The sequence below is a fragment of the Saccopteryx bilineata genome, chromosome 2 (assembly GCF_036850765.1).
Source record: "Saccopteryx bilineata isolate mSacBil1 chromosome 2, mSacBil1_pri_phased_curated, whole genome shotgun sequence".
NCBI classification, from domain to species: domain Eukaryota; kingdom Metazoa; phylum Chordata; class Mammalia; order Chiroptera; family Emballonuridae; genus Saccopteryx; species Saccopteryx bilineata.
In genome coordinates, this window is record NC_089491.1 from 188,770,513 (window position 1) to 188,790,867 (window position 20,355).

The 20,355-nt window shown below is 43.0% G+C and overlaps 1 protein-coding gene across 3 annotated transcripts in view; it reads right to left on the bottom strand.

The window, feature by feature from the left end:
* MTUS2 (microtubule associated scaffold protein 2) overlaps nucleotides 1-20,355 on the bottom strand; it is an 829,118-nt gene that overhangs the window by 747,254 nt on the left and 61,509 nt on the right. The gene's annotated exons all lie outside the window — the stretch shown is intronic.

A 20,355-nucleotide genomic window follows, 5' to 3' on the forward strand; every position in this document is an offset into this window, starting at 1 on the left:
GGAAAATTCATACCCATTAAACTTTCAAATATTGCTTATGCCCTGCATATTTCCCCTTGGATACCTAATATTTATCTCAAACTTACCATATCCAAAATAAAACATTTAGTTTTCTCCCAAAAACCTACTATTATCTAAGTGCCCCTACTAAGTCACAAGCATCACATCTACCCAATTGCTCAGAACAAAAGCCTAAGAGTGCCCCTCAATTCCTCTTTCTCCTTCATACTCCCTTTAAATCCATCAATAGATCTTTTGAAATGTATTCTGAACTCATTCATTCTCTCCCTCTGCTGCCCACCATCACCAGCACCCACATCACTCGTCTCTCATGTAGACTCCTTGTACAGAAGGCTCCTGACTGGACTTTCTGCAGTCTACTCTCTATTCATGACCACAGTCATCTTTTTAAAGCATAAATCAGGTCAATGTTTCCTTCCTTCCTGGAAATCTTCAATGTCTTAACACCCTACTACCTTTCTTGTGAGTTGCTCCTATAAATTTCTACACCTTCTGAGCCATGACTTTTGATCAACTGCAAAACTAACCAAACTTGGCCTGACCTGTGGTGGCGCAGTGGATAAAGTGTCGACCTGGAAATGCTGAGGTCGCCGGTTCAAAACCCTGGGTTTGCCTGGTCAGGGCACATATGGGAGTTGATGCTTCTAGCTCCTCCCCCCTTCTCTCTCTCTGTCTCTCCTCTCTCTCTCTGTCTCTCCCTCTCCTCTCTAAAAAAAAATAAAAAAATGAATAAATAAAAAAAAATTAAAAACAACTAACCAAACTTGCCTGACCAAGCGGTGGCGCAGTGGATAGAGCGTCGGACTGGGATGCAGAGGACCCAGGGTCAAGACCCTGAGGTCACCAGCTTGAGTGCGAGCTCATCTGGTTTGAGCAAAAAGCTCACCAGCTTGGACCCAAGGTCACTGGCTTGAGCAAGGGGTTACTCGGTCTGCTGAAGGCCCACGGTCAAGGCACATATGAGAAAGCAATCAATGAACAACTAAGGTGTTGCAACAAAAAACTAATGATTGATGCTTCTCATCTCTCTCCATCCCTGTCTGTACCTGTCTATCCCTCTCTCTGACTCTTCCCTCTCTCTGACTCTCTCTGTCTCTGTAAAAACAAACAAACAAACAAAAAAACTAACCAAACTTGATAAATCCAAACTAATCAACAAGCTTAATCATTGCCAGAAGCATGGACACGGACAACCATGGCAATCAATGTGAGGAGCTGGTGAGTGGCCCAGCAAAGAACTTCACAAAAAAAAAAAAAAGAAGCTATAATGTGGGACCCCACTCCAGAGGGCTTGCCTTCCTCCTCCCACACTGTCATCTGTCTGCTTCTCCATGGGAGGCCATTTGTCCAACCATTCGAATAATGGGACAACCATTCAAATAATGGGAATGATATCAAAACTGTTGTTGTTTTACTACTCAAATAATATGAGAGATTTCATCTGGATTCCTTAAAATCTCAGCTTTTTTTTTTAAAGTAAAAATTCCAGTCTAATAATACTCCACATACATTTTTACTAATGTGTGTAAAGAAATCAGAGTCTGTATCAGCCCAAGAGTAAACACTTTAAAGACTTTATGTATTAATTTTTTTAGAGAGAAGAGTGAACACTTTAAAATAATTCAAATATTTGATGCCTCACCAGGTAGTTGGTTAGAGCATTGTCCCAATATGCCAAGGTGTGGTTTCAATCCCAGGTCAGGGCACGTAAAAGAGTCAACCAATCAATATATGAATGAGTGGAACAACAGATCGATGTCTGTCTGTCTCTCTCTCTCTCATTAATAAAATTTTTTAAAAGATTAGACCCTGGTCAGTTATCTCATTCGGTTGAAGCATCATCTTGAAATGCCAATGTTGTGGGTTCAATTCCCGGTCAGGGCACATACAGAAAGCAATCAATGAATGCACAACTAAGTGGAACACAAATGAATGCTTCTCTCTCTCTCTCCACCCCCTCTTCCTCTTTCTGTCTCTCTAAAAATCAATAAATAAATAATTTAAAAAAAGGTTTAAAGAAATCGTGTATTTGATGATAAACAAAACTATTTGTATAGTGCATAGAAAACAGACACAAAATATAGGAATCTGTTCCCTCAGTTTTTGTTCTACTATTCTTTTTAACAAAATTCTACGAATATTACTCTACGAATATTAAGTTTTTGCCCTACTATTCTTTTTATGAAATGAAAAAGAGTCTTTCTTCACAATGAAAACTGACTTATAAGTGGACCAATGAAAGTCCAGCCATTGTCAAATTAATTTAAGGACCAGTTAATATGAACTAGAATTTAATAGCTTTCAGAGGGTCCTATTAGGATCAATGCCAGTGTGAGGTCATTTAAACAATGAGCTATTGGGTTAAATTCATTGGAAGATGGCTTTAATTACTTAGTTTTGAGGACTTAGAAACCCAGAGCAAGTACAGTGAGTTAGGTCCTACCTACGAGGATAGGAGTTTAAGTCAAAATCAAGATTTTAAAGAGCTTTTCAAAGCTCTAAATGTTTTTTCCCTTTGAGAAGGACTGGCAGCTGATTTGCAGATAATCAAATCAATACTGTATAAACATTAAGCTGGGTGGCTTTGAAAGAGAAGTGTCTGGCAATTTTCCTGGATACTACTTATGTTCTGCAGCCTTCTCTTTTCTGCTTGTACTCATGAGCATCCTGCACACACACAAGTCATGGAATGGGAAAAATCCTGGAAATCACCCAGCCCAAGGCTTCCCAAACTCTGGTATAAAACAAAGTTATCAATCAGCCCATGATGAATTGTTGTAATGAAATATAGTGACCTCTCTGTAAGATTGAACTTTCCCTGGCCAGGAACTCAATTGGTTAAAGTGTTATCCTGATATGCCAACATGCGGGTTCAATCCCAGTCAAGGCATATACAAGACTCAACCAGTGAAAACATAAATAAACGGAACAACAAATCAATGTTTGATTCTCTCTCTCTCTCTCTCTTCATCTCTCTCTAAAAGTTTTTTTAAAAAGCTGAACTTAGTCCATCACTTAAGGACTGATAGTCTGAGATTATAGCTTTTCTATTTTCCTGGAGTTAAAACCTCCTTCTTTTATTAACTCTCTATAGACAATATAAATAAGGAGAGAATGACAGTATGGTGATGAATGATGACTGAGGATTTCTTTTAAATTACTTGGTTGGCAAAATTAAAAATCAGAATATTTTTCCCAGAACTATCCAATCCCTGAAATCCAAAGAGCTAAGGATATGTTGATCTATACTAAATCTTCCCTTTATAAGACCTGAGTAGTGCTAGTAGATAAAAGTCCAACAGGAGAAATACAAACAGTAATAAACTGAATGGAAGGAACACCCTGGAGAGATGGGACTCGGGACCAGCAGCATAACACTGTGATGAGCCATCCGTTCCTTCCACTACAAGTCCAGCCTGAAAGATGAGAAATGAGCATACTAGAACTCCAGCAGACACAACCAGAAAACCACCAGTGTTGTACTTCTCATGACTCTAGGTGAGAGTTAAACCACCACAGAAGTGTAGGTTCCAAGACAAGAAACAGATAGATGAATTTGTCATGTAGGACACCACTATAGTAATGATATACTACAATAAACTACACATTATTATACCACAAGGTGATGTTCACCTGAGTAGGATAAAATGCACAGCCAACACTCACTAGGTTGTTAAAGTGGAAGGAAAATGCTGTTTCTCTGACATCCATTTCTTGCTATTTTTTCCTTAAAGCAGTCCTGTGATCTTTTCATCCCTGTTTAGGCAGATGAAAAAGAATAATAAGAACAGAAAGTGCTTTGAATTTCTTAGAAGCAGGTATAAAAATTATGCAGTTGTCTAATAATTATTTGTGTTGGTCTTTTAGGGATTTTCTTTAAAAGATCCTAATGTCCAAGAACTTCAAACCATTGGCAATGACACATATGCAGAAAAGGCCAGGCATTTGTAATCTCTCCCCTGGGTCTTCTACCAGTGTTTCAGAAAAAAGAAAAGAAGCTGCAGGATCACCATGACAAAACAGTAACAAAGGGACGCAGCTCACAGAGCAGCACGCTGAGAGCCCAGGCAGTTTACAGTGAGACACCAACTCCCCGCCTGACATAGGAAAGTCCTAGCCTCTTCGTCTTATTATTGCAGGAAAGCCACACCCAGTGCTGAAGAATGACAACAGAACTGAGATATAGTGCATGTCTTCTCTACAAAAAGCTTTACCTTTTCCTCCCACTACATATTTTCTAAGCAATACAAAGTGATTTGGGGCCAAAAAGGTAAGAAAAAACCTTGAATCACACTCTTCCTTTTCGGATGCACCTGGCTGGCACTACAAGCAGGTCCAGAACTGTCACTCTGCATTGCTGATCTCCATCTTTTTCTTGTAATTATTTCTTAAATTTTAAATTTATATTATATCAAATATGAGGGGGATGTGGGAAGAAAAGAAAGACAGCTTTGATTACAAACCCTGAAGAGTTAGAGCCACAAGCCAGTTTTATTTAGTAGTAACAAAGACAGGAGTATTTGCTTAATGTGAAGAGCAAAGGTTTCCGCAGATTAGACCAACTTCCACTCTCTCACTACCACTCTGCCCTCCTCCAGCCACCTCTACTGCTGAAGTCCAGAAGATATGACTTAAGACTTCATTTATGTTTTCATTACTTTGCAGGGACTTAGAGATTATTCATGTAACTTCAACATTTGCTTCAGTAGGAGGTGTAAGATGCATTTTGATTCCTTCATGATCCTACTCCTGTCCTTAAAAACTACCTTAAAACTCATTTCACAATTTTTTTTAATTAAGTGAGAGGCAGGGAGGCAAAGACAGACTCCTGTATGCGCCCAAACCAGGATCCACCTGTAAAGCCCCCTATCAGGCAATACTCTGCCCATTTGGGGTCATTGCTTGGCAACTGAGCTATTTTAGTGCTTGAGGCAAGGCCATGGAGCCATCCTCAGCACTCAGAGCCGACTTGCTCAAACCAAGCCATGGCTTCAGGAAGAGAAGAGAAGAGAAGAGAAGAGAAGAGAAGAGAAGAGAAGAGAAGAGAAGAGAAGAGAAGAGAAGAGAAGAGAAGAGAAGAGAAGAGAAGAGAAGAGAAGAGAAGAGAAGAGAAGAGAAAAGAGAAGAGAAGAGAAGAGGAAAGGGGAAAGAAGCAGATGGCCTCTTCTCCTGTGTGCCCTGACCAAAAATCAAACCCAGGACTTTCACACACCATCCAACGCTCAACCACTAAACCAACCGGCCAGGGCCACACAGTTTCAATGTTCAATTAATTAATATGTTTTTAGAACAATGGAACAACTTTCAAATGCAGGCATGGATCCCATACAGATGGGTCACCAATAATGCTTCTGTGGACCCTTTATCAATCACTACCAAGCATAGAAACCTGTCTAGTTGTCAATAAAAAAATAAAAACTTGATTAAAACTATTAAAAGTGAAAATGAAAATTATATACACTTTCTCTAAAAACCATTCTTTGCAACTATTTTCTCTGACTCTTATCTAAAATCATCTTTAAAAGAGGATAATCAGGTAAGAGAGTTTATAACAAATCTAAGTATTTACTACAACTCATTTAAAATTAAATTTCAAAACCTAACTGAAAACTAAGAATCAGTCATTTTGGTATTTTAACACAGACTATTTCTTTTTTTTTTTCCTAGGGGGTGATGTTCTGCCCATCTGGGGTGTTGCTCCATTGCTCAGCAACTGAGCTCTTCTTTTTTTTATTAATTTTAATGGGGTGACACTGATCAATCAGGGTATATAGGTTTAGAGAAAACATCTCCAGGCTATTTTGACATTTGATTATGTTGCATACCCATCACCCAAAGTCATATAGTCTTCCGTCACCTTCTATCTGGTTTTCTTTGTGCCCCTCCCCTCTCCACCCCCTCCCTCTTTTTCCTCCCCTCCCCCTCGGTAACCACCACATTCTCTAACACAGTCAAGAAGCACAAGTGCCACAGGAACCAAGAATAAAGCCCATAAAATACAACATGCCAGAAAGCAGGAGGCAACACACAGCTCTTCGCTCCCATCATGCCTTCACCTGCATGCATCTGTAACCATCTGCGCTTACCACCTACTATTTGAAGTTCAGGAAAATGATGTACCACTCATCTGAATTTTCATCAGAAGAAAAAGAAGTCACACTGCTTAAGGTAAGCTCTGGTTAAATTACCATTTAAGATCAGACAGGGTCAAAACAAGGAGATAGTGCAGTAAATGGCACCAGTAACAGCGACTATCTTGGTACAGACACAAAATGCAGGGCACACATGTGCTCTGGAGATAGCAAACATCTTCATGCTAATTAGCATCAGGACTATCTAGTTGGGAAGCACTAAAATGCACTCCTCATGAAAAATTAAACACACCATCCTTGGACACACTACCTCTCATGTTTATTCATACTTGGCCTTTTACAGACAAGTAAGAACCCTAAAAATATTACATTAGCTTTTGAAATGAAGATAAGTAGAACTTCAAATTCTAAGCAAAGTTTTCCAACAGCCTCAGTTTGTTTCCAGTCTTTTTTTCAAGAAAACAGTTCAGCTTCTTCATCAAGCAAATCACTAGAGAAAGCAATTACAAACTGCAGCAGCAGCTGAGCACCCAGGAGGTCATCACTCCAGTGCACCCGCTCTCCCTCAAATGTCACCATGGGGAAAACAAGTTGCTCCCTACACCACGGCTCTGGCTCTTTCTGTGCCAGCCCAATTAATGGATCATTTTTAAGTGGAATACCCTAGAAATACTATAATCCATTCCATGGTACAGAAGATCCCAGCATCAGCCAAACCCCACATGTTGCATAGCACAGGTTGTGTTTTCTCCACAGGTAAAATGTACAGCCCATGGCAGATACTTTGTGCTAAAACCACTTGCTTCACCACATTCAGCCTCTCATTACTGCGCTCTAACATAGGAATCATAGCGCCACAGGGAAGCACAAATGCTGAGAACAGCAGTTTGCCAACTTAATATGAAAATTTCATATTTTAAGGATGTTTTATCACTTTAATTTGACTCTGACACAAGTGAAGGTCTGACCTAGAGGATTGGGGGAAGAGGTAAAACCACAGTGAAAACAAAAGGGGACTCCACTAGCGCCATGTTCACACCTTTAAAGCCAAGTTTGTTTGTTTTTAATTGATTGATTTTAGAGAGACTGAGAAGGGAGAGAGGAGATGGGGAGAGATAAATAAAGAGAGAGAGAAGCTTTCATTTGTTGTTCCACTTAGTTGTGCATTCATTGGTTGCTTCCAATATGTGCCCTGACCAGGGATCAAACTCACAATCTTGGCATTTCAGGACAACACTCTAGCCAACTGAGTTAACTGGCTGGGGCCACAGTGTTGGGGGGGGGGGTATTTTAACTCATGGGCCTGTGTGTCACCCATAGCCCAATTATTAATAGCACAGTACTTATTAGAACCCAACCCAGAGGTACTCAATCAGTCTCAGAGGACAAACCCTGGAACATATACCTATAATTCTCATGCACAAGAAAATGTGCTCCATAAACTACCAACTAGTTCACAGACAAGTGAAGCTGTTTGTAATGCCGGTGGCCAAAGCCATGCAGGTTCACAATGTATTCGGGCAGATAGTAGAGGAACTGCAGAGCTGAAAAGTGCTGGGTCATTCCCATTTATTAGATTCTTACAAGAGCAAATGAGCAAACAGGCAGAGGAAAACCGCCTGTCATGGTAGCAGGCTAAAGAACAACAAAATGTCCCCTCAGGGGCAAGCAATCCTCAAAACCACTCTGAGTGAAAGTATCCATGCCTTATGTCAGGGGTCCCCAAACTTTTTACACAGGGGGTCAGTTCACTGTCCCTCAGACCATTGGAGGGCCGGACTATAAAAAAAACTATGAACAAATCCCTATGCACACTGCTCATATCTTATTTTAAAGTAAAAAAACAAAACGAGAACAAATACAATATTTAAAATAAAGAACAAGTAAATTTAAATCAACAAACTGACCAGTAGTTCAATGGGAACTATGCTCCTCTCACTGACCACCAATGAAAGAGGTGCCCCTTCCGGGTGTGGCGGGGGCCGGATAAATGGCCTCAGGGGGCCGCATGCGGCCTGTGGGCCGTAGTTTGGGGACCCCTGCCTTATGTAGACTACACACACTTGGCTCTACCAACGTGCTTATGCACTAATCATTCAAAGTGCAAGGAAACAAGCCTAATACAGCTGTTTTCCCTACACTGCTGATACACACATGCACAGACATGCATGCACCTTTGCAGTTGAATTATATAGGACAAGGGTCTCTACATCTGGGCAGTTCTTACTAAATGCTATTCTTGCTAAATATTAAAATGTAGCACTGTATTTTGTAGATTCAGCTGTAAATAAAATGAGCTTGATAAGAACCCAACAGGATAAGTGTAGCCAACTGCAAAAAAGAAATCAACAATTAATCAAATAGTGTATATAAGCAATGCCTAAGCCCCCTTCCAGAGAGAGGGTTTATGAATCCAGTTTCCTTTATTTGCTGCAAATAAATGAAAATGAATCTATCTAAGGCTATCACCATGTTTTGTTATTGAATAGAACACCCCAAGTGGTGAACCCTTTTAGTTCAGTAAGTTGTATTTACCTGAAAGAATTTTACATTTTATTTCAAACTTTGGCTCTAGCCGGATAGCTCAGTCAGTTAAGAGCATTGTCCAGACAAAACAAGGTTGCGGGTTCAATCCCCAGTCAGAGCACACATGAGAAGCAACCAATGGATGCACAACTGAGAGGAACAACAAATGGATGCTTCCCTTTCCCCTCCTTCCTCTGTCTGTCTCTAAAAAAGGGAAAAAAAATTAAGTGCTGGCTGGATAGCTATGGGGCAGCTAGCTGTGTGAGGCTTGCGCCCAGGTGTACCAGCTGCAAGCACTTTCCTTGATTGGTGCATGAGCAGGTGGCAGAGGCGCATGTGTGTAGCCTGTATAAGGCTCTGGGTGCTTCCCCAGGGCAGCGATTCTCCCAGATCGCTCTCTCACCACCATGAGGTGCGGTTTTCCTTGCTCCTTACTGTAAATAGCAGATTTTCCTTTGTTTATTAGCTGTTTCCCTTCTGTTTTTTATTTCCTTGCCTGTCCTTGCAAGTATGGCCTGACACTTTCTGGCTCGCAGTTCCTCTACCATCTGCCTGAATCTAATGTGAACCTGCCTGGCCTCGGCCACCAGCATTACAATAGCTCAGTTGGTTGGAGCATCCTCCTGGAGCACAGAGATTGTCAGTTCGATTCCCCAGTCAGGGCACATACTGGTGCAGCTCGATGTCCTTGTCTCTCCCCCCAACCCCCCCCCCCGCTTCTCTAGAAAAAAGCAAACAAACAAAAAAAAAACTTTAAGTCAAATATGGTTTCATAATCTTCAAGAGTTGCTGTGTCTATACTATCCCAAAAATTTGGCCTGACCCGTGGTGGCACAGTGGATAAAGCGTAGACCTGGAACACTGACGTCGCCAGTTCAAAACCCTGCATTTGTCCAGTCAAGGATCATATGGGAGTTGATGCTTCCTGCTCCTCCCCCCTTCTCTCTCTCTCTCTCTCTCTCTCTCTCTCCCCCTCCCTCCCTCCCTCTCACTCTCTAAAATGAATAAAAAAATTATTTTTTAAACTTCATTAAAAAAATTAAATTACTGGCAGCTTTCAATTGGGTACATGGAGGTAAAAACAATTGGTAAAAAATCAAAGAATACAATGAAAATAAACTGTTAATCACAGATTTATAAGATGGTTCCTCTTTGCCCGTCAGCAGCTGACACTCCCCCCTCTGTAGGAGCTGCCCAACTTCTCCAGGAGAGGACAGAGGGAAATGCCCCCGGTTCTAAAGTACTGGCTGGCATCAAGTGTGAGGAATCTGAGTGGGGCATTTTCATTTAGTGAGTTTAAAACCCTGTAACTGCTTGATCAAGCACAATTTCAGGCCCACCCCTTTTAAATCTTTTAGTTTGGTCATTGTCAAGGGACCATAGTAGGATTTTTAAATTCATAATCTTTAGCTATTAATTTAATGAATATTAAATTACTTATGTTTTACCAATTATGACTTGTTTGAAACTTATTCAATGATGAAAAAAATAAAACACCAGAAAGGCCTGTTATAAATGTTTGTCTGTTTTTGTTTGTTTTGTTTTGTTTTTGCTTCACAGCTCTGATTCCTTGCAGGTAAATGAAAAGCTGGATGTAATGCCAGTTCTAGATGAGTCTGATCTGAACCCTGCCCACTATGCCAGGTATAATGCCGGTGATCAAGGCCAGGCAGGTGCACACTGGATTCGAGCAGATGACAGAAGAACTGAGATCCGAAAGGTATTGGCCATTCCTGCTTACTGAATTTTCACGACAGCAGGCGAGCAAACAGGCAGAGAAAAACTTCTTCTCACAGCAGTGAGTGAGCAACAAAAAAACTACCCCTGACAGTGGTGGCCTTATGTAGGCTACACATACATGGGTTTCTGCCACATGATCATGCACTAATCATGCAAACTGCTTGCAGCCAGAAAACAAGTGAGCAAGCTGAACCACAGCTGTTTTCCCTATACTGGATTATTAATTATAAAACAGTCTAAGCTTTATTCTAAGAAACTAGATTCAGGATTCCATGCTGCAGATCCTACAACATGAGGTGAACCTCCCACAAAGCTTTCTATGGGGCAGCTGTGTTAGGCTTGCTGGCTGGTGTACCAGCTGCAAGCACTTTGCCTGATTAGTGCATAAACACCTGGCAGAGGCACGTGTGCATAGCCTGTACAAGGCTATGGGTGCTTGCACTCAGGGGGACTGTGGATGTGCGGATTGCCTGCCCATCACTGTGAGGGGCCATTGTGCTGTTTGTTTGCCTGAGAGGCAGTTTCCCCTGCTGATGTGCTTGTCCGCCATTGTGACATTTTATTAAATGGAATGGCCCAACCCTTTCTGCTAGTTTCTCTAGCATCTGCCTGAATCCAATGTGAACCTGCCTGGCCTCAGTCACCTGCATTGCACTTTCTCATCTTCCTCCTATCACCCCAAATTCCTCCCAGGAACCTACAGAACAGGGTAAAATCATTGTGATGAATCTATCCTAGAGATTTCCTCTTCTATAATTATTGACTTCTATCCATCTCATTCCAAGAAAGGGACTGAGGCAGCTCACACAGGTCCTCATCCACACTGTCACATCTAATAGACAATAAGCTAAAGTAACACCCAGAGCTCTCAGGTTTGTTTTTGCTCAAAATAATTTTACTGAACTGCTAGAATGTTCTGTTCCCTCCAATTCTGATCCACCTCCATGCAGCACTGCAGAAAACAGCGTTTTATTTTTAGTAGCTATTTTAAAGAGAAATGAAGTCCTTTTTTTGTGTCCTTTTCTGTGCTGAGACCTCTGCTGTGTTGATGGTGGGCACCTGTGTAGTTCTGAGGATGCAAGGAAGGCTCGCGTATTTCCCTCAGTGTTTTCACAGAACACTCGATCAGTTGGTGCAGCTTTTACTCATTCAGAGGATAAATTCTTATAGAATGAACCAATCAGTACATTAAGCCCTTATTCCATTATACTATTCTTTTGTGTGTGTGACAGAGACAGAGACAGAGAGACAGACAGATAGTGCCAGACAGGCAGGAAGGAAGAGAGATGAGAAGCATCAATTCTTCGTTGGGGTTCCTTAGTCTCCTTAGTTGTTCATGATTGCTTTCTCGTATGTGCCTTGACGGGGGGGAGGGGCACTACAGCAAAGCAAGTGACCCCTTGCTCAAGCCAGTGACCTGGGGCTTAAGTCAGCAACAATGGGGTCATGTCTATGATCCCATGCTCAAGCCAGAGACTCCGCTTTCAAGCTGGTGAGCCCCATGCTCAAGCCTAATGAGCCCTCGCTCAAGCCGAATGAGCCCATGCTCAAGCTGGCAACCTGGGGGTTTTGAACCTGGGTCCTCTGCATCCCAGTCCAACACTCTACCATTCTGCATCACCTAGTCAGGCTCCATTATACTATTCTGAAGTGGAATACTGTGGGGCAGCTGTGTTAGCCTTGCTCGCTGGTTTACCTGCTGCAAGCCCTTTATCTGATTAGTGCGTGAGCACCTGGCAGAGCCATGTGTGTATACTCTATGTAAGGTTATGGGTGCTTGCGCTCAGGGGGATTGCAAATGGCAGATTGTGAATTGCCTGCCCGCCACTGTGAGAGACCATTTTGCTGTTTCTTTGCCTGAGAGGTGGTTTCCCCTGCCTGTGTGCTCATCTGCTGTTGTGAGACACCATTAAACGGGAATGTCCCAACACTTTCCAGCTGCGCGGTTTATCTACTGTCTGCCTGAATCCAATGTACACTTGCCTGGCCTCGGCCACTGGCATTACAAATACCAAATCAAATGGCTACCCTTCTTGACACACATGAAAGAAAGAAGGGAAGGGGAATAGGGAAGAGGGAAGGGGAAGGGGAAGGGGAAGGGGAAGGGGAAGGGGAAGGGGAAGGGGAAAGGAAGAAAGGGCAACAGAAACTTCAAATGATATTAGCTGAACTAAACCACCCACAATCCAATTTGGGATTCTTGGTAACCACCAGTATTCACTGACAAGACAGCCAGCTGGAGTCAAGGGTACTGCTGGGCACACAGCACAGTAGCTTTAAAATGGGCCATGTGAGTCCTGACCTGTGGTGGAGCAGTGGATAAAGTGTCCATCTGGAATGCTGAGGTCTCTGGTTTGAAACCCTGGGTTTGCCTGGTCAAGGCACATATGAGAGTTGATGCTTCCTGCTCCTCCCCCCGCCCCAAATGAATAAATAAAATCATAAAATAAAATGGGCCACATAGGAGTGAATATAGTTCTAGAGGTCAATCAATCCCCTCACTAATTACATTGGCCTGTTTCTAGCTAGGTCTAAGATATTGGGAAAGAAACACGAGGTCAGTGTAATGCCGGTGGCCGAGGTCAAGCAGGTTTATGTTGGATTCAGGCAGATGGCAGAGAAACTGCAGAGCTGGAAAATGCCGGGCTATACCCATTTATTGGAGGCTTGCAAGGACAAAAGGGAAAGAGCTAATAAACAAAGGAAAATCTGCTATCTGCAGTTAGGACAAGGAAGCAAGGAAAACAGCACCTCACAGTGGTGGGAGGGCGATCTGAGAGAATCACTGCCCCGGGGAAGCACCCAGAGCCTTATACAGGCTATGCACACGTGCTTCTGCCACGTGCTCACACACTAATCAAGCAAAGTGCTTGCAGCTGGTAAACCCACAAGCAAGCCTAACACAGCTGCCCCACAGTCATCAAAGACAAATAATAGGAACTCAATAAATATAAAGGGTGTCAGTATCTCAAACAGCAGATTATCTTCAAGTACCTCTTGTGCCTGTGACCACCTTCTCAGCCGTTCAGGCATGCTGAACCATCCAGGTGCTAAGTGGAACCCTGTCAACAATAACAAGTGCACAACAGAACCTGGTAAGTTACAGCAGATGCACCTGGCCTCATCAAGCTGAGCAACCTGTGAGGAGCCAGGAAACCTGGAAAGTACAATCGCTACAGGTGCTAAGCACCTGTCACGATACACTCTTGAAGCACAGTGCTCTCTCCCATCTAGACATGATCATAACTCAAGTTTTCATCCACATGGATTAATCTGATAACCTAACATCAGGTTAACCTTGCCTTCCTTATAAAATAGTGTAGAAAGTAATCCCACTTGCCTTTTCTGCTGTGTGGGCCTGTATATTTTATTTGTTATGGTTACTATGTAGTTAACAATTGTGAACTCATAATTGGCATCTGTTGATAGGAAAGCTTCCTGCATTGGTGAATATGCAATGGGGGGAGGAAAGGGCGGTTAGAAATTCACCTAAATAGATTCACCTTTGTAGCCTCTCAGACATGGGCAAAGTGGCAGAAGATGAAAACCAGAGTTGGGAGGGTATAATTAGTGATCCTAACCTGTGGCTTCTGAACTCCGGAGAAGGAACTGCCTGGGGGCTAACGGCTAAAAATCAACTTTATATTAAAACAGACTTGTTTCAGCAGAAAACTACTTGTGGCACCTGTGAAACATTCTTCTTCTGCTATAATGAGTTCTCTTTTCCTCCCTGAAAGGCCTACTCCAAGCAAACAGGGAGACGACTGTGCATGGCTTACAAAGAGCCCACAGCCCAGGAGCAGCAGTGGCCACCTGTTAATACTAACCTCTCCTGCCTAAGGTCCAAGTCCCTAAACCTCAGGCCACATTAGACGCTTGCCGGGTTTGGCACACACTGCCTTAATGACCTTGTGAGTTTCTGCCTATTGGCTCAGGGAGGACCTCTGGGCCCCGTCATGATTTGTGTCAATCTCTTCAGTATTCCGGTGGGCAAGGTGTGTCCCTCAGACCAACAGATTGTAACTGACTGGGAGGGCTGTGGGTGACCGGACATGTGTGATTCAGAAAAAGGAGTGAGGGAGTAAGGAACCATCTATGTGTCTGTGGAACAACAGAGCCTACATGCTCTTGCAAGTCAAGGAAGCCAGGCACTTAGGCGATGACAGGAGAGCTAGAAGAAGAAGTGGGGACAGGAACGATGTTGGATTCCATGAGCCTGGGGCTCTGGTTTAACTATCGCAGATGAAGATGAGGCTTTATTGTCACAGCTCTCTCCTATACAGTTCCAGAATGTCTGGGAACAGAAGACAAGAGCACACATGAATGACTTGTATATGTTTGCATTTTCTCTTTTTCATCACACTGAGTGAAGATAATTCCTTAAATATAGACTCTTTGAAATTATAAAACAACATTATCAGTTGCATAGAAAGTATCTATATTACATCTTTCTTTGATACACGTTTAGCTGAAGTCATTTTGAATATAAAATGTGTTCCTGTTTCTCAATTAATAGCACATTAAATTTAGCAACTTGCCTGCAAGTTTTGTCTACTGCTTCTGGCATTGCATTATAATTCTGTTTCCCCAGAGACCAGAGTTATCACAGGCAGGAAAGATTTTTTGACATGCTAATTTTTGTAAGAGTGAACTTTGTAAACTTCTCAACTCCTTCTTCTGCAGCCTTGTCAGTAGGGGTCAGCATCAGCCTGGCTCAAGCACCTCAGGTAAGGAGAGACTGTGAGACGTGGTGCCACAGGCAGGTGACCTGGAGCCTGGCTTTCGACTGGCCTGCATTTAAATTTTAGCTCTGTCTGTTCCCAGCTCTGTGACCCAGCGTCTATTTCTGATTAAGTTATTTGTAAAATGTTAGCCTCTCTCCTCTAGATTAAGAATGAGAATAAGAAGGGATTTTTCCCACATACTTTTGGGAGTTGGGTATGTATAAGAAAGAGGTGGGCAGCAAAAATCTAAGGAGGAGAACCTGTAAGGGGCTGTCTGGGAATCTCTGGGAACAAGATCAGGGAAAACTAGACACAGGCACCTTTTCACACTCACGTGTTCCCAGTGGGTCCCACCCAGAGGTCATACCCCCATTCAAACCTCTAGAGTCATTCTCCCTCACACATGTACTGCTCAGGTCACTGAACCCAGAGAACACTACCATCCTAACTTTCCCCTGGCTGACCGATGCCCATGAGATGCCAGGCACTGTGCCAGGCCCAGTACACACAACCCAGAAGGAAAATCCTAGGTTCCAGATTTGTGAAAAGTATTCCCAAAGATCATATTCTAATATAAAAGCAACTACTGATTACTTATTTAAATCTCAGGCATTTTAAAATGTATTAATACACACTGTGGGGAGTTGTGTTATTAGGCTTGCTTGCAGGTTTACCGGCTGCAAGCACTTTGCTTGATTAGTGTGTGAGCACGTGGCAGAGGCATGTGTGTATAGCCTGTATAAGGCTCTGGGTGCTTCCCCGGGGGCAGTGATTCTCTCAGATCGCTCTCTCACCACCGTGAGGTGCTATTTTCCTTGCTCCCCTGTCCTAACTGCGAATAGCAGATTTTCCTTTGTTTATTAACTCTTTCCCTTTTTTGTTTATTTGCTCATCTGTCCTTACAAGCCTCCAATAAATGGGTATGGCCCCACACTTTCCAGATCCACAGTTTCTCTATCATCTGCCCAAATCCTATGTAAACCTGCCTGGCCTCGACCACCAGCTTTACACATACACATGCATCCTATTTAATTTCAAAGCAACCCTTTGGCTGGCTATTGTCGCCATTTCTGAGTAAAAGAAATAGACTCAGAAAAGCCAGCTGCCTGGCTATAAGTGACAGGCTGCACCCACTCCAGGCCTGTTTGGCCTCATAGCTTCGCAGCTACATGCAGAACAATACCCTGCACAGCCCAGTGTGAAGGTGCGGACTACCTGCAGTTAATGCTCTAACACAAGTCTGGCAATTACTCACTAAACAGGCCCTTCATCTATATAATCTTACACATTTTCAAAGTGCAAATGCACTCCACTCCACCACATATTTCTTCCCATTTTGTATACCATCCTAAGGCCAGGGGACCACTTTCTCTGTTTATGGAGCCAGAGATATACTCTCCCTGGGAGGGCCAACACTGAGCAAGGAGCACCACCCCCGCTGGCTCTGACCCTGAGTGACAAAGGTTCAGCCATCTCTGTCAGCTGGCTCTTTGGGACTGACAAGATTCCCTATTAGACTGATTACCTGACAAGAACATGATAGAACCAGCAAGGGACAGTCCACCTGCCGCTGGTGAGGACTCCCATTATCATCGAGCCAAGCTACCGCTGCCAGCCAAGAGCTACAACAGGCACAGCACAAACGTGAGATGCACACACTGAATCACTGTCACATGTCCGACGGCAATGTTTACAAAAACTGGGTGTGCACAGGATGAAATTTCACATGTATGTTTAGTAACTCTCTTCAAGCAAAACAAGAATGTCTTGTCCCTGACCTGTGGTGGCACAGTGGGATAAAGTGTCACAACCTGGAACGCTGAGGTCACCAATTCAAAACCCTGGGTTCGCCTGGTCATGGCACATATGAGAGTTGATGCTTCCTGCTCCTCACCACCTTCTCTCTCCCCAACCCTTTCCCTTTCTCTCTCTCTCCTCTCTGAAAAAAAAATTGAATAAAGTCTTTAAAAAAAAAAAAAAGAATGTCTTGTCCTAGTTTCTCCAGAATCCAGCACACAGAGGAGAACAGAGAAGAGGGAGTAGTCAGACTCCAAAGACCAACTCCGAGCTGAGGGGACAAGCACAGCACTGCCAGTCTGAACTGCAGTGGGCAGCAGGTGGTGACGTTTTGTCGATATGCTCCCACTGCTGCTCCCCGGGGCCAAGGCAAACAGGCTCCCCAACCAGACTGTCCACGCTCTCCTAATCACACTTTCACATGGAGTCTGAACACCAAGCCTTCGGTCCCAGTTCCAAGCCTCTTACTCTGTCTGGACTCAACACAAATGATGGTGTGAGAGTTACCAGGCCTTCTTGGTTTGTGTCTCTTCAGACACTATGCTCTCTAGAGGAAGAAAATCAAACTCCCTGATTCCTGCAAGAAGCTGGCAAGGGAAGACCAGGAAGAATGCTGACTTGTTTCTCCTCTACAGAATGAGTTGTTCGCTTATTTTCACAGAAAATGAAGAGTTATCTGGAAAAAACAAAGTATCTATACAAGGCATAAGGACCCTTAAAATATATATAGAGAGAAATATTTTGATTATGCAGTTGACACCTGAATAGCATGTGGGTTAGGGACGCTGACCCCTATGCCCTGGCACAGTAGAGAATCTGCATATAACTTCTGACTCTTTCAAAAATTAACTTCTAAAAGCCTACTTTGACCAGAAGGCTTACCAGTAACATAAACCATCGGTTCACACATATTTTGTATGTTACATGCATTATATATACTGTATTCTTACATTAAAGTGAGCTAGAGAAGAGAAAACATTATTAAGGAGGTCATAAGAAAGAGAAAATACATTTACAGCAATTATTGGGGAAAAAAAAACTTTGTATATAAGTGGACTTGTGCAGTTCACCCCTGTGTTGCTCAAGGTCAGCTGTCTGTCCAGATGGAAGCTCTCTTTACAGGTGGGGGGACACATAGCAAAGAGCACTGAGGTCAGCTCTCAAGCATCCTGTCAAAGACCTCCACCACTAAATGCAACTTAAAATCTTCCCCCTAACACCGCCTCCCCCAGGCTCACCGTTTGGCCACAAAAGTCAAGAGAATGAAGTTTATTAAGCAGCAAGATTAATTCTGAAATAAAACCCAACTCTCTGGAGCTCCATGAGTAACATGTTCTCAGAAAGGCTTGCGTCCCTCCCCCTGTCCGTCCCCCCAAATCTGTGGGCATCTTCTTTGGATCCTGATCACTCCACAGAAACAATTTTCTGGAAGCAAATTGTCATGTTTCATCATGAAACTCCTTAAATAGTCTTTCTTAACATCAGTGACAGGAATTTACCCCATGCTTTTGAAAATTCATTACACTTTATGAAAATAAAGTTTTACCTCAGTAGTTAACTTTAATAGTAGCTACATATACTGCATATTACATTAAGGACCTCTAACTCATAAAAGCCTTAATTTCTATAGTTTAGTAGCCTGGCAATCATCCATACGTCTGGGCCTCCAGAAGCCAGTGTGCACCCAAGAGCTCCCAGTCCTGGAACCAAAGTATCACCCAGACAGGCTGGCTTTTAACTGGGGCTGCACACATAAATTTTCCATAGAAATGACTGGACCATAGGCCTGAGATTCCCAAGAAGTCCCTGAAGTCCTTCTGTGCCTCCTGTCTCTGAAGAATCCAACCATGCCAGACAATCATAGGGACTGTCTGTAGACATCTAACCTGGGACAAGGCCCCTGGCAGGGCACAGTCCTCTCGCCAACCCAACTCCTGCAGCACTGACAACTGAATCGGGACAACACAGAGTAAAGTCCCACCTGGGGGTCAACCTCACTGGGCCTCAGCTTCTCCTGTGAGGTGGAGGCAGCGACACCTAGCTTATAGCATTGGTGTGAAGGGTGAATGTGATGGCTGTACAGGGCTCAGCTCTGCACCTGGGTCTGACAAAGGCTCCATAAAAGACATCTTTTAAAAACTCCCATATAATTATCTAAACTTTCCTGTTCCCTAAAAGGCAGCCTGACCCCTTGAATGTGCCTCCTCTTGATCCATGTATAGATAGAGCCCTTTGCTTCCTGGTTAGCCCCCTCCACACCTAGCTGTTTCCCTTCTCTCATCACCTCCATCCATCACTAGAGACAGAATCTGAACATCTGGCTTCAACTCTGGCTTTCCCACCTCCTGGTCCAGCAAAGTGCACCCTCTGTCTAAGCTTGCCTCCATCCATCCTGTCTTCAAAGGCATTTATGGAAAGGATGGATGGATGGATGGATGGATGGATGGATGGATGGATGGATGGAAGGATGGATGGAAGGAAGATACCAATGTGAAAGTGTAAGGTGCACAGCCCTGGAGCAAACCTAAACTGGAGCAGGCACCTCTCTGAACCTTGATTTCTTTATACTGTCCTTCTGTAAATACTTTCTCACACTCTCTGCATCAAAACTCTGAACAAGTCTTTTGCTCATTGCTTTCATATGATTACATCTAATGTACTTTTTAAAATTTTTTAAAATTTTCAATTACACTTGACATTCAATATTATATTGGTGTCATGCATTCTATCTATGGTTATGCATTTATATGATTTACAAAGCAATCACATTGATGAGTCTAGCACACACCTGGCACTACACAAAGTGACAGGGGAACTCAAGAGTTAAAAATTTTTTTCTTTTTTAATTTATTTATTAAATTTAATGCAGTGACATTGATAAATCAGGGTACATATGTTGAGAGAAAACATCTCTAGATTATTTTGACATTTGATTGTGCTGTATACCCCTCCGCCACAGTTAAATTGTCTTCTGTCACCTTCTATCTGGTTTTCTTTGTGCCCCTCCCCTCCCCCAACCCCTCTCTCCTTCTTCACCCCATCCCCCCTCCCCCCATCCCCCACCCCTGTTGTCATCACATTCTTGTTCATGTCTCTGAGTCTCACTTTCATGTCCCTTCTAGGTATGGAATCATGTAGTTCTTAGTTTTTTTCTGATTTACTTATTTCACTCCGTATAATGTTGTCAAGGTCCATCCATGTTATTGTAAATGATGCGATGTCATCATTTCTTATGGCTGAGTAGTATTCCATAGTATATATGTACCAAAGCTTTTTAATCCACTCGTCCTCTGACGGACACTTGGGCTGTTTACAGATCTTCGCTATTGTGAACAATACTGCCACAAACATGGGGGTGCATTTCTCCTTTTCGAGCCGTTCTATGGTGTCCTTGGGGTATATTCCTAAAAGTGGGATAGCTGGGTCAAAAGGCGGTTCGATTTTCAGTTTTTTGA